The sequence below is a fragment of the Aulonocara sp. 'chitande type north' Nkhata Bay genome, linkage group LG7 (genome assembly GCF_057382095.1).
Source record: "Aulonocara sp. 'chitande type north' Nkhata Bay isolate Kocher_YH1m ecotype deep benthic linkage group LG7, A_spYH_male_GT1.1, whole genome shotgun sequence".
NCBI classification, from domain to species: domain Eukaryota; kingdom Metazoa; phylum Chordata; class Actinopteri; order Cichliformes; family Cichlidae; genus Aulonocara; species Aulonocara sp. 'chitande type north' Nkhata Bay.
The window spans coordinates 62,034,356-62,047,247 of NC_141350.1; positions in this window are offsets into that span (position 1 = coordinate 62,034,356).

The window sequence follows — 12,892 nt, forward strand, 5'->3', positions numbered from 1 at the left end:
GGCTGTTGTTCACAAGTGGTTGGAAACAGACTACCAGAAACTGGGCCTATTAGTCACATGCAACGTGCCGAGCCACATGACGCTAATACCCACGCCCATTGAAGCGCTGGATTATCAGTATACCCTCGCCAGCATGGACCAGTACTGGCCCCTTCTCTCCAACCCAAAGGATATGTGGCACACCTCGTACGAGGATACAGTTGTGTCCGTGGAACCACAGTACGGTATATGCCGAAACGCAATGATCGAGTGTCCTCACAGCAAGAGACATTGTCCCAACAAGAAGCGTCCGCGTCCTTGAACATAGGAGATATTGAAATGCGATGCCGGTGTCGGCAACAATAAGAGCTGTGTATTAGGAATACTCATCACCGCTTCAATGTTTACGCTGTTTTTCTGTATGTAAAAATAAAATAAAACACATTCAACTCTACACTGTTTCTTTGTGTTACCTTGTCATACGCGCGGTCTAAGTTTATTATATATATATGTCAAAGCGTTCTTTCTGAAAACACACAGACACACACACGGCTAACACACTTAAGTCTCAATATAAACAACCACTGAGAAAGACGAATCATCCCCACGGGGGACGTGGGGTCGGCGCCTGCCGACCTGTGGGTCGGAGCTTGCCGACCTGTGGGTCGGCGCCTGCCGACCTGTGGGTCGGCGCTTCCCGACCTGTGAGTCGGCGCCTGCCGACCTGTGGGTCGGCGCTTGCCGACCTGTGGTTTCACTGTCTTTTATTTCGTAGCGTGGTTTCTAAATACACACATACACTATATTAATTGCTCGGACACAGCAATTCAAGCAGCACTAAATACAATCCCTGCTAGCACATCATATAGTCACAAAAACGCAATTGAGCTGTGATATGTTCATTCAGAGTGCTTAGGTGGACCAAAAGGACCTATAGATCGAGCAGGCTACTGAAGCGACCATGTCTTTGAATATGGCAAACCGTAAGCGCGCAAATGCGCAGCCCGTGGACGACATGACCGGGGGCCCGTTGCCGCCCAAGAAAACCTTGCGAACAGCAACGTTAGGTCGACGGGATTGGGACACGGGAAACGCCTTTACTATCAATTATGATGTCACACACGATCTTCCTTGTGTGGTGCTGGTGAGTACACATCCAACAGTGAAGCCAGGACAGAAAGTTAAGCTTACGGATAATACCCAGAACAACCAAGTGTTCGCCGACCGAATAGTCATTCCGCTCAGGGTCTTTCTGGATTTAGTGCACATGGTTCTCACGCACAATGAAGATAAATACCAGGACCTTTACTCGGATGTGTTTCCTAGCAAAGAGGACCCCGGAGAAGTGGTAAAGGGTATGCCTGCTGCTTTGTGTGCAGATGCAGGGTGTTACCACACGTTGCTGGTATTCGAGGACGGTGATGCTGCCCCCAAGCTTCAGGATGCCACCGGTAACAATAACACATCGCCTAAGATCCCAGAAGTGTCCAAGGAGCACTTACGGTTCACTGGGACTCCAGGTATAGATTGTACCATAGTCAGACAACCCGAAGGTCCAATCTTTATTTCTACCAGTGGCTGGGGCATCGAAACTGACGACGGAGAGAAGACAACCGTGATGGCCACAGAGTATGTTGAGCTGGAGTATGTGTTTCCGTTATGCCACACGGAACAACTACCTGGGCTGGTGGCTGTTGTTCACAAGTGGTTGGAAACAGACTACCAGAAACTGGGCCTATTAGTCACATGCAACGTGCCGAGCAACATGACGCTAATACCCACGCCCATTGAAGCGCTGGGTTATCGGTATACCCTCGCCAGCATGGACCAGTACTGGCCCCTTCTCTCCAACCCAAAGGATATGTGGCACACCTCGTACGAGGATACAGTTGTGTCCGTGGAACCACAGTACGGTATATGCCGAAACGCAATGATCGAGTGTCCTCACAGCAAGAGACATTGTCCGCGTCCTTGAACATAGGAGATATTGAAATGAAATGCGATGCCGGTGTCGGCAACAATAAGAGCTGTGTATTAGGAATACTCATCACCGCTTCAATGTTTACACTGTTTTTTTTCTGTATCTAAAAAATGAAATAAAACACATTCAACTCTACACTGTTTCTTTGTGTTACCTTGTCATACGAGCGGTCTAAGTTTATTATATATATGTCAAAGCGTTCTTTCTGAAAACACACACACACACACACACACACACACACACACACACACACACACACACACACGGATATCTATCTGCACATACAACAGAGATTACCACCAGACCGCACTAGAGGTTCGACATGGCGACATTAAAACGCACCATCGACGACGAGGTGCCCTCATCGGTTATCGCAGCTCCGAAACGACAGAAAACACAGCAAGATCCCCCGGAGACCGTCGACCGGCACCCGTGGGTATATGTCGATATAGGACCGAGGGAGTGGAAGATCGGACATTCTTTCACCGTTCAGTACATCACACCGACAATTGGTGTGCCGTGTCTGAAATTCACCTCCCTCACGGAGTCCGTCTCGGAGAGTTGGCCTTGCAAAGTGCACGCCGAGGCGCCCCTGGGGTATTTTGCAAAAGTGCTATGCATGCCCCTGAGAGGTGTGTTGGATTTACTACATGTGCTCCTAACAGGGAATATAGAGTTGGTCGACTGCGTTGGTTACGACGCCGCTTTCCCTAAACCCGATATGCACAGTGACGGATGTTACTTTAACCTAGCGGCAATTGCCTGTAGGTTAACTGGTATGATGGTCCCGGAGCACATGAACATCTCGGCGAGACACGGCGATATCTCACGGAGTGTAACCGGATACTGGGGCGTGTACAAGCAACCTAAAGGCCCGGTGTTCATCAGCAGTGACACATGGGTTGACCGGGAGGACGAGTCGCTAGAGTACGGGGAGAATGCTGCAATCGAAGATCCAGTGCTAAAGCCGCTCGTGGGTGACGCTCAGGCCTGCGAAGACTCTGGGTTTTTTGAGGAAGACCGTTGTGAACTGATAGCCGAGCGCGACTGCGATCTTGAATGCGGCGATGCAGACCGTTGTGGCATGCAGTACGACGAAGAAGACGACAGTGACATACGGTACGACGAAGAAGACGACAGTGGCATACAGTACGGTGAAGAAGAAGAAGAAGAAGAAGTAGAGGACTATGACATTCAGTCCGATGACACAGGGGACGACGATCCCACCGATGAGTCTGTGTTTCCCTTGTGTCACAGCGAGCAACTACCAACACTGATAACCGTTATACACACGTGGTTGGAAGACATGGACCACAAAGCGCAAGGTCTTGTGGTGCGCTGTAAAGTACCTGATCGTATAACACTCGTTCCACAGCCCACAAAGGAAGCTGGTTACGAATACACACAGTTCAATTGTGCTGTACACTGGGTACATTTGACGGACGACGAAGTTGCGGCCATGAATACGGTCACCTACAGCGGTATGTGACAGAGCAACGGCTCACTTGTAAAATGTGATGTTGATGACGATGATGATGATGATGATAATGATGATGATTTCAATTTACTTGCTTGGCCATACTAGTGTTCACTTAACAGTGTTTCAGTGTCTTTTTTGTGTGTGTAATTGGGTAACCGGATAAATAAAGAGAATGTGTGCAACATCGCATCGTCTCCTATCTCCTGCTTGCTAATATCATTCAATGTAATAACTGCTAGAATCACAGACACATAAACAAAAAACTTGGGCAGAAATCAGAGTTGACATTAAAGTTTATTGGGGTTTGCTGTTGCCGTTGCATACACAATTTTGTAGCATACATTCAGAAAAAGCAAGCTGTCAAATACAGTCAGACTAGATCACCAGCATCGTACGCCACAGGCGAGATGCGGGCGCTGTGTAACGAGGATCGTTGGTGTCACACCAGAGCATGCATTCTTCGTGCTGTAACTGGGCACGATACACATCGCCCAGAGCGGGTAGTTTGCCCAAATGACCCTCTATGACATTGTCAAACTCCTCCGGGTGTTTACGGATCAGTTGCACCCTGCTATCCTCGAACTCCCGGTCCTCGTACAGTCGTGTCACATCGTACGCCGCGGTCTTTGTGACGCCTCGGGGTAACCAGCTGCGACCAAAGTAGTCCTTGTAGGCTCGCCACAAGGTCTCCACGAAACGCTCCGCGTCGACCTCGGTCTTGTCGGCATCTGCCAGCATCACGTGGAGCCGCCAACAGCTATTGGGACCTCGGTCCACCTGCATATACCACCGGCCCCAATCCGGAGTGCAGCTGATGCGATTGTTCATCCAGAACTCCGCCATGTGGAACCCGAGCAGGCTCTCGGTGTTCAAATCGGCCACGTCCAAAACGTAGTCAATGTAATGACCTCCTTGGCAAAAGCGTAGCTCCTCACCCGTGAATTTCTCTCTGATCTCGGTGTGTAAAACGTGTAATGCCATTATGTCGTCTGACCCTTTGTTTGTGAATCGAGATACGGTGTCCACCTTTCCAGGCCATACGGCCTCCGGGTGGGAGAGTGTAATGTGGTAAGCTGAGGGCATTGTGTTCTGGTGGATCGAATGGATCTGTGAGTCTCCTTTCTAAACAAGTTGAGCTTTTATAGTATCTGACAGCCCAGGTGTGTGTCGGTAGCCTTCCGATGGTGCGTCTCCCGTGTCACCGCCGGATTTCAAATGTGTTGTTTATGTTTCCTGCGAGGTATATATATACACAGACACTGTCACCACACACATCGCACTACATGCATACCGTCGTTACAATGCCAGGTACTCATCGACTCACCGTACGCCATCCCAGGGTGGCGTTCCCCGACTCTAAGATCGACAAACTCTCTAGACTCTACAGCCCCAGGCTAGACAAAATTATGAAAAGGCACGTGCTCTCGAGCTCAATGACGACCAAGATGACCGCGGACGAGAAGCCTAAACTGCACACGTTACTGCCGTATATAAAGCTTTTGGAGGTGGAAGACCTGGGTGCGCTGAGCACGGACGGGTTTCAGCTGTGTCAGTTTTGGTCGAGATATTACACGAACAGGGATTACGTGTGCTGGCCGTGGTACGTGCAAGTGGATCGCACCGCTGACTTAGGGTGGACGTTGACCCTTTTGATGGAAGACGACACGATGGATATAGAGCGCTTCACTGAGCAGTTGTGGAAAGCTTACAAAGAATACTTCACGCTCAGCTGGATACCAGGAGAGGCAGATCGACACACCGACTGCCGGTTTGAAGACAACCGCTGGAAACTCGTAAGCGCGGCGATCGACAAAGACCTACGGGAGTTGGTGGATGACCGCTTTAGTGTGGTGCCTCGTTTAGGTGATGTTTTCCGTGAGACGGAATCGCAGCAAGCTACTTGCCTGCTGTGGTGTGACACCAACCAAGACGCCTTGAAGTGGAACACCTTTTTGTTTTGGTATCCAGAACGCCAGAGATGAAATGGGATTCAGTGAGGCGTGTCCACAATTGAGCTGTGCTGTGTGTAACATACAACAACGACAACACCGGCTACGGTGCTTGTGGAAGCGATGATAAACCTACTAAGAATGTCCTTTGTGTAACTAACATGCAGTGTACCTACATGACTTGTGAACATAAACATCGGACCACACTAATAAAAAGAAACCACACAAACCCTGTGTGTGTCACCTTGATTTTATTTGCTGTTGCCAACATTCACATTCACAATAACATCGGGAGCGACACATATACATTTCACTGGTTACGGTGCGCAGTCTACGAGTCTGTAGCTCGAAACACTTTATAGCCTTTCCATTCGTCCGTCAGTCCGTATATGTGCATGTTATGTGACATGAGTATCAGGCCAATACTGTGCTTTGTAGCAACTGGTATGTCTGGATCACTAAGCATCTTGCGAATTGTGTTTTCCTGACACGACATCTTGGTTGCGAGAACAAGCTCTTCGTATTCCTCGGTCAGGATCACGCCTTCTGCCCACATGTCCTCAACGGCGTCCTGGATTGTGGTGACTCTGGATAACAACTGGTGTAGTTCCATGTCCTCCATTAGTTCGGCGCCGTTGAGTCCCTTCCCTTTCCACCCCAAGGCAAGCATCGCTGCAGGGGTCAAGGTGTGAGTGGTTTTGGTTCGCTCTAGTGAAAAACAAAACAAAACAAAAATAAAACGTAAGACGACATGATACAAAATGAAACACATACGACACCAACAGACCGTCTCCAGTTTCTTTAAGTTGTGCGTTTGTCAATGGTACCTAGGGGGCCTTTCGGGCCGTTTTCTTCTAGCCAGGCGTATAAATGCTTGCAGTGAGTCCGTACTATACGAAGCAACGCCTCGGCGTGCTCATCGTTGTCCAGACAGTAGTCCACGAGTGTCCGGATTCGCCTCATGGCGTTCGGGGTCTCGAGGGCCATGAATAGCTCGGTGTCCGGGTAACGATAAAAGAACTCCTTGTATATTACAGGTTCATAGCACCAGCAACCTTCGATGATGTCGTGCCTGTACGATTGCAGTTTGTACACGCTCATTGTCATCAACCCGAATGTGGATACGCTTTAGAATGCTAGGTTTGCTATGTTATTACATGCGGGGTCCTATGCTTCTAGCAAGGCATACAAATGCATGCAGTGAGTCTGTAGTATACTAAGCAACGCCTCGGCACGCTCATCGTTGTCAAGACAGTAATCCACAAGTACCCGGATTCGCGTTACGGGGTCCGTGGTCTCGAGGGACCTGGATAGCTCGGTGTCCGGGTAACGACGAATGAACTCCTTGTATATTACAGGTTCAAAGCAGCAACTGTCGATGATGCTGTGCCTGTGCGCTTGCAGTTTGTCCACGCTCATTGCTACCAACCCAAATGTGGATACGCTTTAGAATGCTAGGTTTGCTCTATTATTGCGCGGTGTACTTATGGGAGAGCAGTTGTCAGTTGGACACTCTCGTGGCTATGTCGGCTGCTCCGTGCTGCAGGTCGGGAGCTTTGGAACTGCAGGTCGGGAACGTTGGAACTACAGGTCGGGAACGTTGGAACTGCAGGTCGGGGGCTTTGGAACTGCAGGTCGGGAGCGTTGGAACTGCAGGTCGGGAACGTTGGAACTACAGGTCGGGAACGTTGGAACTGCAGGTCGGGGGCTTTGGAACTGCAGGTCGGGAGCGTTGGAACTGCAGGTCGGGAACGTTGGAACTGTAGGTCGGGGGCTTTGGAACTGCAGGTCGGGGGCTTTGGAACTGCAGGTCGGGAGCTTTGGAACTGCAGGTCGGGAACGTTGGAACTACAGGTCGGGAACGTTGGAACTGCAGGTCGGGGGCTTTGGAACTGCAGGTCGGGAACGTTGGAACTGCAGGTCGGGAACGTTGGAACTACAGGTCGGGAACGTTGGAACTGCAGGTCGGGGGCTTTGGAACTGCAGGTCGGGGGCTTTGGAACTGCAGGTCGGGGGCTTTGGAACTGCAGGTCGGGAGTTTTGGAACTGCAGGTCGGCTGGCTCCTGCGTCTAGGTCGGCCACTGTGTGGATCTGGTTATAACCCCTTTCATTGTCGGATAAAGCTGTCCTAAAGTTGTACGAGTAATCGAGAACAGCTATTGATATAGTCATCCCATTACCACTCACGTATAAACACTCCTATCGCCACATAAGGTACCGTTATGGCTGTGGAACGACTGAAGTCGTGGCAACATGACATTGCAGAGCGGTGCGTTTACCTAACCGAAAGTATTTTCGAAAGATACACGAGGGAGCTCCCAGACACACCAGATATGACGGATATACCAAACTACGTGCATCGCCTCCAAGCCCTAGTCGAATACTGCATGGAGGATGAGGTCCGAGCCAAAGTGTTACTGTCATTGGTCGGTCACATTGATCCCCGCCTGTACCAGGACTTGGCGGAACGGGGACCAAGGGGGAAGACAGGTACTGTACTTCTTTTCAAAGTACCATCGTGTCCGACAAAACACTTTTTTTTTTTTTTGCTCGTATACTCATGTGTATATCTCCGCAGAATGAAAACTGACACAATTGAAGTTAACCGACGCTGCAGAGCGCATGATCGGCTCGACGTTGCCGAGCTTCCGGCGTGCAGTCAGAGAAGGTAGCTTCCTGGACAAAATCACGACTGTTGACGACGCAGTCGAGATCATGGTTGAGGAACGGCTGATCTTACCCGATGAACAATATATGCTATATCACATATATAAAACCACCGCGGGGAAGGTGCGTGCACTCAGATACCTCTTTGGATGCCCCACGGTACCCGACGACACCAAGGCCAGCATCTCGCTGATTCTGGCCGTGTACAACCTGGACGTCTTTGGCATCTTCACCGACGACCCTTATAGCTTGTTGGAGATTGTGTCTATTCCCTCAGTGGGGGCTTCGGTTGTGTAGACATGAGGTTTAACATTATGACTGTGTATAAAGAGTGATGTGTGATTACCTGTATTTCACAATAAACAAAAACACCATTATACATTTCTGTGCAGCGTCTTTATTTTGATACATGATACCAACGAGTACCTCGGCGTAAACCTTGGTACAGTCCCCGGGTATGCTGATATGGTGCACGGCCGGCAGAGGCCGCCCTTACATCCCACGGTATGTTGACTGAATGTACACACTAACACAACGTACACAGAAGAAGGGACTAATGCTGCATGCTTCTGTTCATGATTGTTTTATTGTTGACAATAAACAAAGACTGCAACATTGTATGTGGGTTGTTTGTACGCTCGGTGAACAAGGTTATGCTAGAGAGGAGGTTAATGCAGAGCGCCGCGTCTCGCTTTAGCCGGCGTTCTGAGGACTTTGCGATTCCTCAGCTGCAATACGTTGATGTCGTCGGGTTCAGCGGGCGTTCTGAGGACTTTGCGATTCCTCAGCTGCAATACGTTGATGTCGTCGGGTTCAGCGACGACGGCTGGCTTGTCAGCAGTAACGGTGCTCTGAGAGGCAGCTTGGTTCAGCTGCAATGCGTTGGTGTCGTCGGGCTCGGCGATGGCCGGGTCGCCTGCGGCGCCCGTGCTCCGGGAGGCAGCTTGATTCTCAGCATTGTCGGCCGAATCGGAGGCCATTAGCTCTGCGCCCAGAGCGTATAGGCAGATATAGCCCGTTACCTCCGCCATGATATTCCAGACCGGGTCGATGTCCACAACGCCTCGTCTCAAGACGCGAGCGGTCTCGCTGGGACACTTAGCAGTAGGCTCGACCTTGACTCTCACCGTGAAGTCGTGGTCCATTTCAAGAGTGAACCACATTTCGTAATCGTCCTCGGACAAGCCCACATTGTTGTCGTGGCCTGCGCATTTGGGATCGCCCGAAGCCTCGTGTAACTTGTCCACAAACCTTGCTATTGTCCTGGCGGTGACATACAAATCCTTGACGTAATCGGCGTGGTCGACGGGGTGTTCGTGCACGTGACGGAGCATAGCCAGACACCAGCTGTTGTTCCCCGTAGCACTCAGCGAGTGTCTATACAGAGACATGTTAGACATCATGACCTTGAATGTTAAAGTAAATGGCTCGACCGTCTTGGCGAACTCTGCAAACGTGTCCAAGTAGACCTGCCGTTTTGCGGTAGAAGTCGCAGACGATTGCGCACCGTCCAAGAGCACTAGCTGGGCGGTCGGGTTCATCTCGGTGTATTTGTATTATGTTGCTATCCTCTGCAAAGTTCCTACGTCTTGGGTGACGGTGTGACTTGTTCGAATGCCGGTGAACATAGAAGCAGGGGTTCGGTTTTATGTATTCTGTTTAACCATCGGGTAGTTGTAGGGGTAGGGGTAGGTGGGGGTGGTTTACGGATTGGCTGTGCGTGCAGGCACTCCAACTTGCGACTCTCGTTTCTGTTTATGCTGCAAACAAGCGGTGAAAAGGAACGTTATCACATATGAACGGCCCATAATATAATCATTCTACCAATATGTTTTTTTTTTTGTTTTGCACATCGGACCAACTCACGAGATGTTCAGCGTGTGCGCCTACAGTAGCTCACCTTTCCCAGCACGATAATATCCGCTTGCCTCTAACCCCCCCTCAGTGGACATGCACAACAGCTGGGCAGAATGGTCAGGGTTTATTATCCTGGTGACGCTGAGGCAAGAAACGTATAATATCATGTGGAGCGGTCGTACAGGACAAGGTGTCTCTTACACTTTGTCTTTTTACTACCAGCAGACATGCAGCAGACATGCATCACACAGTGGCGAGCGATAGAGCACGTGGAAACAATGTTTCTTCAAGAGAGGATACATGCAGCAACCCAGGACAGAGCACCTTAGATGGTGGACATAACATGGGGAAAACACCGCGTATTAGATACACACGTGCACCGAGCGTATCTCGGTGCAAAGCGCGTGTCTTACCCAGAAAATGGCAGAAGTCTAAAAATTAACAGTGCCGGGGAGTCTGTGTCACACATTGATTGTCATGATGATTATCAGTGGTGATGAGAGTTAGGCAAAAATGATACAAGCGACAGCTACGTTTGTGATTCTCGAGTCCCAGGGAGGGGTTTCGTACATTACAACGCGCACATAGTTGCAAAAGAGCCCTCTCTACAGACTCCGTGCATATACGCGGACTTGACATGGATTGGTACGACGGGGTGCATTTGAAAGACAGGACTTTTACGGCGCACGAAAGGGACTCACTCGAACGGCACGCTCGTGTGTCGAGTGTAAAAACTAAAAATGGAGAGACGATGGGAGTAAAAGGAACCGTTGTCAAGAGGCCAATGGACTTGAAGTTAACACATTATCATCACATGAATGCCTTGGTGGCTTTACTCTCCTGTCACACGGACCAGAGTTGCGAGTCTATCATTTGTTACCCCGGACGAGAAATACGGAGCGGTAACCCAAAATGACACGGAAGACCACACGTGTACCAACTGTACCTCCATCGTCATTCCTGTCAGATACACGCAGAGGGAACTGCTGATGTAAAAGAACAACAACTTGCCGTTTTACGAGAAGACAAGACTAAGAACTTCTTTGAACGATTTGATGTGTCACCGTGACTTTTTGTGCCGCTGAATAGTAGTAATAATGCGATGAATCTTAATGTCCTTTCCTTTTGTCTTTGCGCGGTGTTAGATAAAATTCGAACATATTGCTTGATGTTGTCAACTGCTATGCCTGAGTTCCAGTGTCTGTGACATTTTCACATTTCACGAGTACTTGTCTGTCTGACATGAAAGACCCCAATAAACGTTATGGCTTTCTCCACTTTGGCGATGTTGGTGCTTTTTGTTTTTTTTTTTTACAACTTTACAACAGTGACAAATGTTGAACTATGCCTGAGTTCCAGTGTGTGTGTGTGTGTGTGTGTGTGTGTGTGTGTGTGTGTGTGTGTGACATTTTCAGATTCTATGACAACTTTTCTGTCTGACATGAAAGACTTCAATGAACTTTACGGCTTTCTCGACTTTCGCGGAGTTGGTGCTATTTGTTCATAGAACTCTACGCCAGCGAAAATGTTCAACTTGCGATTCATACATTTTAGATATACTCAATGTCCAAACCTAAAGGCCTCTGGGTGTGATTTATTTTTATTATTATTATTATTATTACTGTGATTGTGCAGCTTTACGCAGCGCATGTCGGTTTCGAGGCCTTTCGTCACCATTACCAACATCGAAACCGAGAATGTCCGTAAGGCGAAGTCGAGCTTTATGCGGGCCGCCAGGACAGCGGGAAGACGACTCGAGCGAGAAGAGCGATCGGTGTCACACGCGGGTAATCAACAGCCTGAAACGTGAACTGCTAGAGCTTCAAAACACCTTGGAGTTGGAGCGTACGCAACGCCGGGAGCGAGATGCGCGCGAGTCCGAGTCAACGTCAAACAGACCCAATGTGCCGCACCAATCCCACCGACTGGCAGCCGACCTTGAATTGTGTAAGAAGGAACTAGCGGCAACCAGGCAAGCTTTAGACGAGGCGTGCGAAGAACGGGAGGCCCTTAGGGTCCAACTGTCGACAGTTCAAACGGCATCATCGTCGGCTACCGAAGACGCCGAAAACAAAGCGGACCTCGAAGCCCTGCTTCGCTTGGACTGGGTAGGCAGCCATTATCTAGCGGTGACTCTTCCCGAAGACCACATGTTCAAACCGGGAGAGCCCGTTACTCCGGCGGGGGTCTTGCACAAACTGTACGAGATAAGAATGGGTAGTAGACTGGCCACCGGGTTCACCGTGCTGCTGGAAAATATAAACATTATGCTCTCGCACACGGACCCGCAGTGGTACGCGAAACACTTTGGTTTTCGCTCCGGAACCCGCACCCACGGAAACGACTACATCTCCGCGGACAGGATAGACGCGGACGAATTCGCCTGGCTGCTGTTTGAGTACGGGGCACACGCCCCGCTCGTCGAAGTGTTAGCCGGGCTTCAGACTGTGTTGAGCAGCACAGGTAAAGGCGGCGTGACAACCGCGGCTCTGTGCACAGGCAAGTCCATGTACACGGCGTACGTCGTCTTGTTCCGCGACACCGTGTCTAAGGCCTTTGAGCGATTCGAGCGCGTGCGAGACAGGGCTTACAAGGTTCGAAAGGAGCAAGGTGTGTTGTACATGTCTCTGACTGCAGGATTGGGCCGCGATCTCGACGCGCAGTCGTCATCCTCGCAGGTCGTCCGTAGTAGGGCCTTGCGATCGGTCATCGAAGGCATAGAGGCCCCTTCTCACGTGAACAACCCCGCTGCGGATGGTGTAAAACACGCAGACGACCCCTTCAGAGTAGGTGACTCGCTGTCGGATTTTCTCAGACGCAAGAGCCGGGTGAACGACCAAGGCAAAGCAGGGCGGGTCCCTGCATTTACCAGCCAACAAGCTCTCGCATATAAGTCTCAACAGGAAAGTGCGGCCAGAGTACACAAACGGGTGGTGTTCGATTCGCCGTGGCCGTAATCGCAACAAATAGCATGGCCG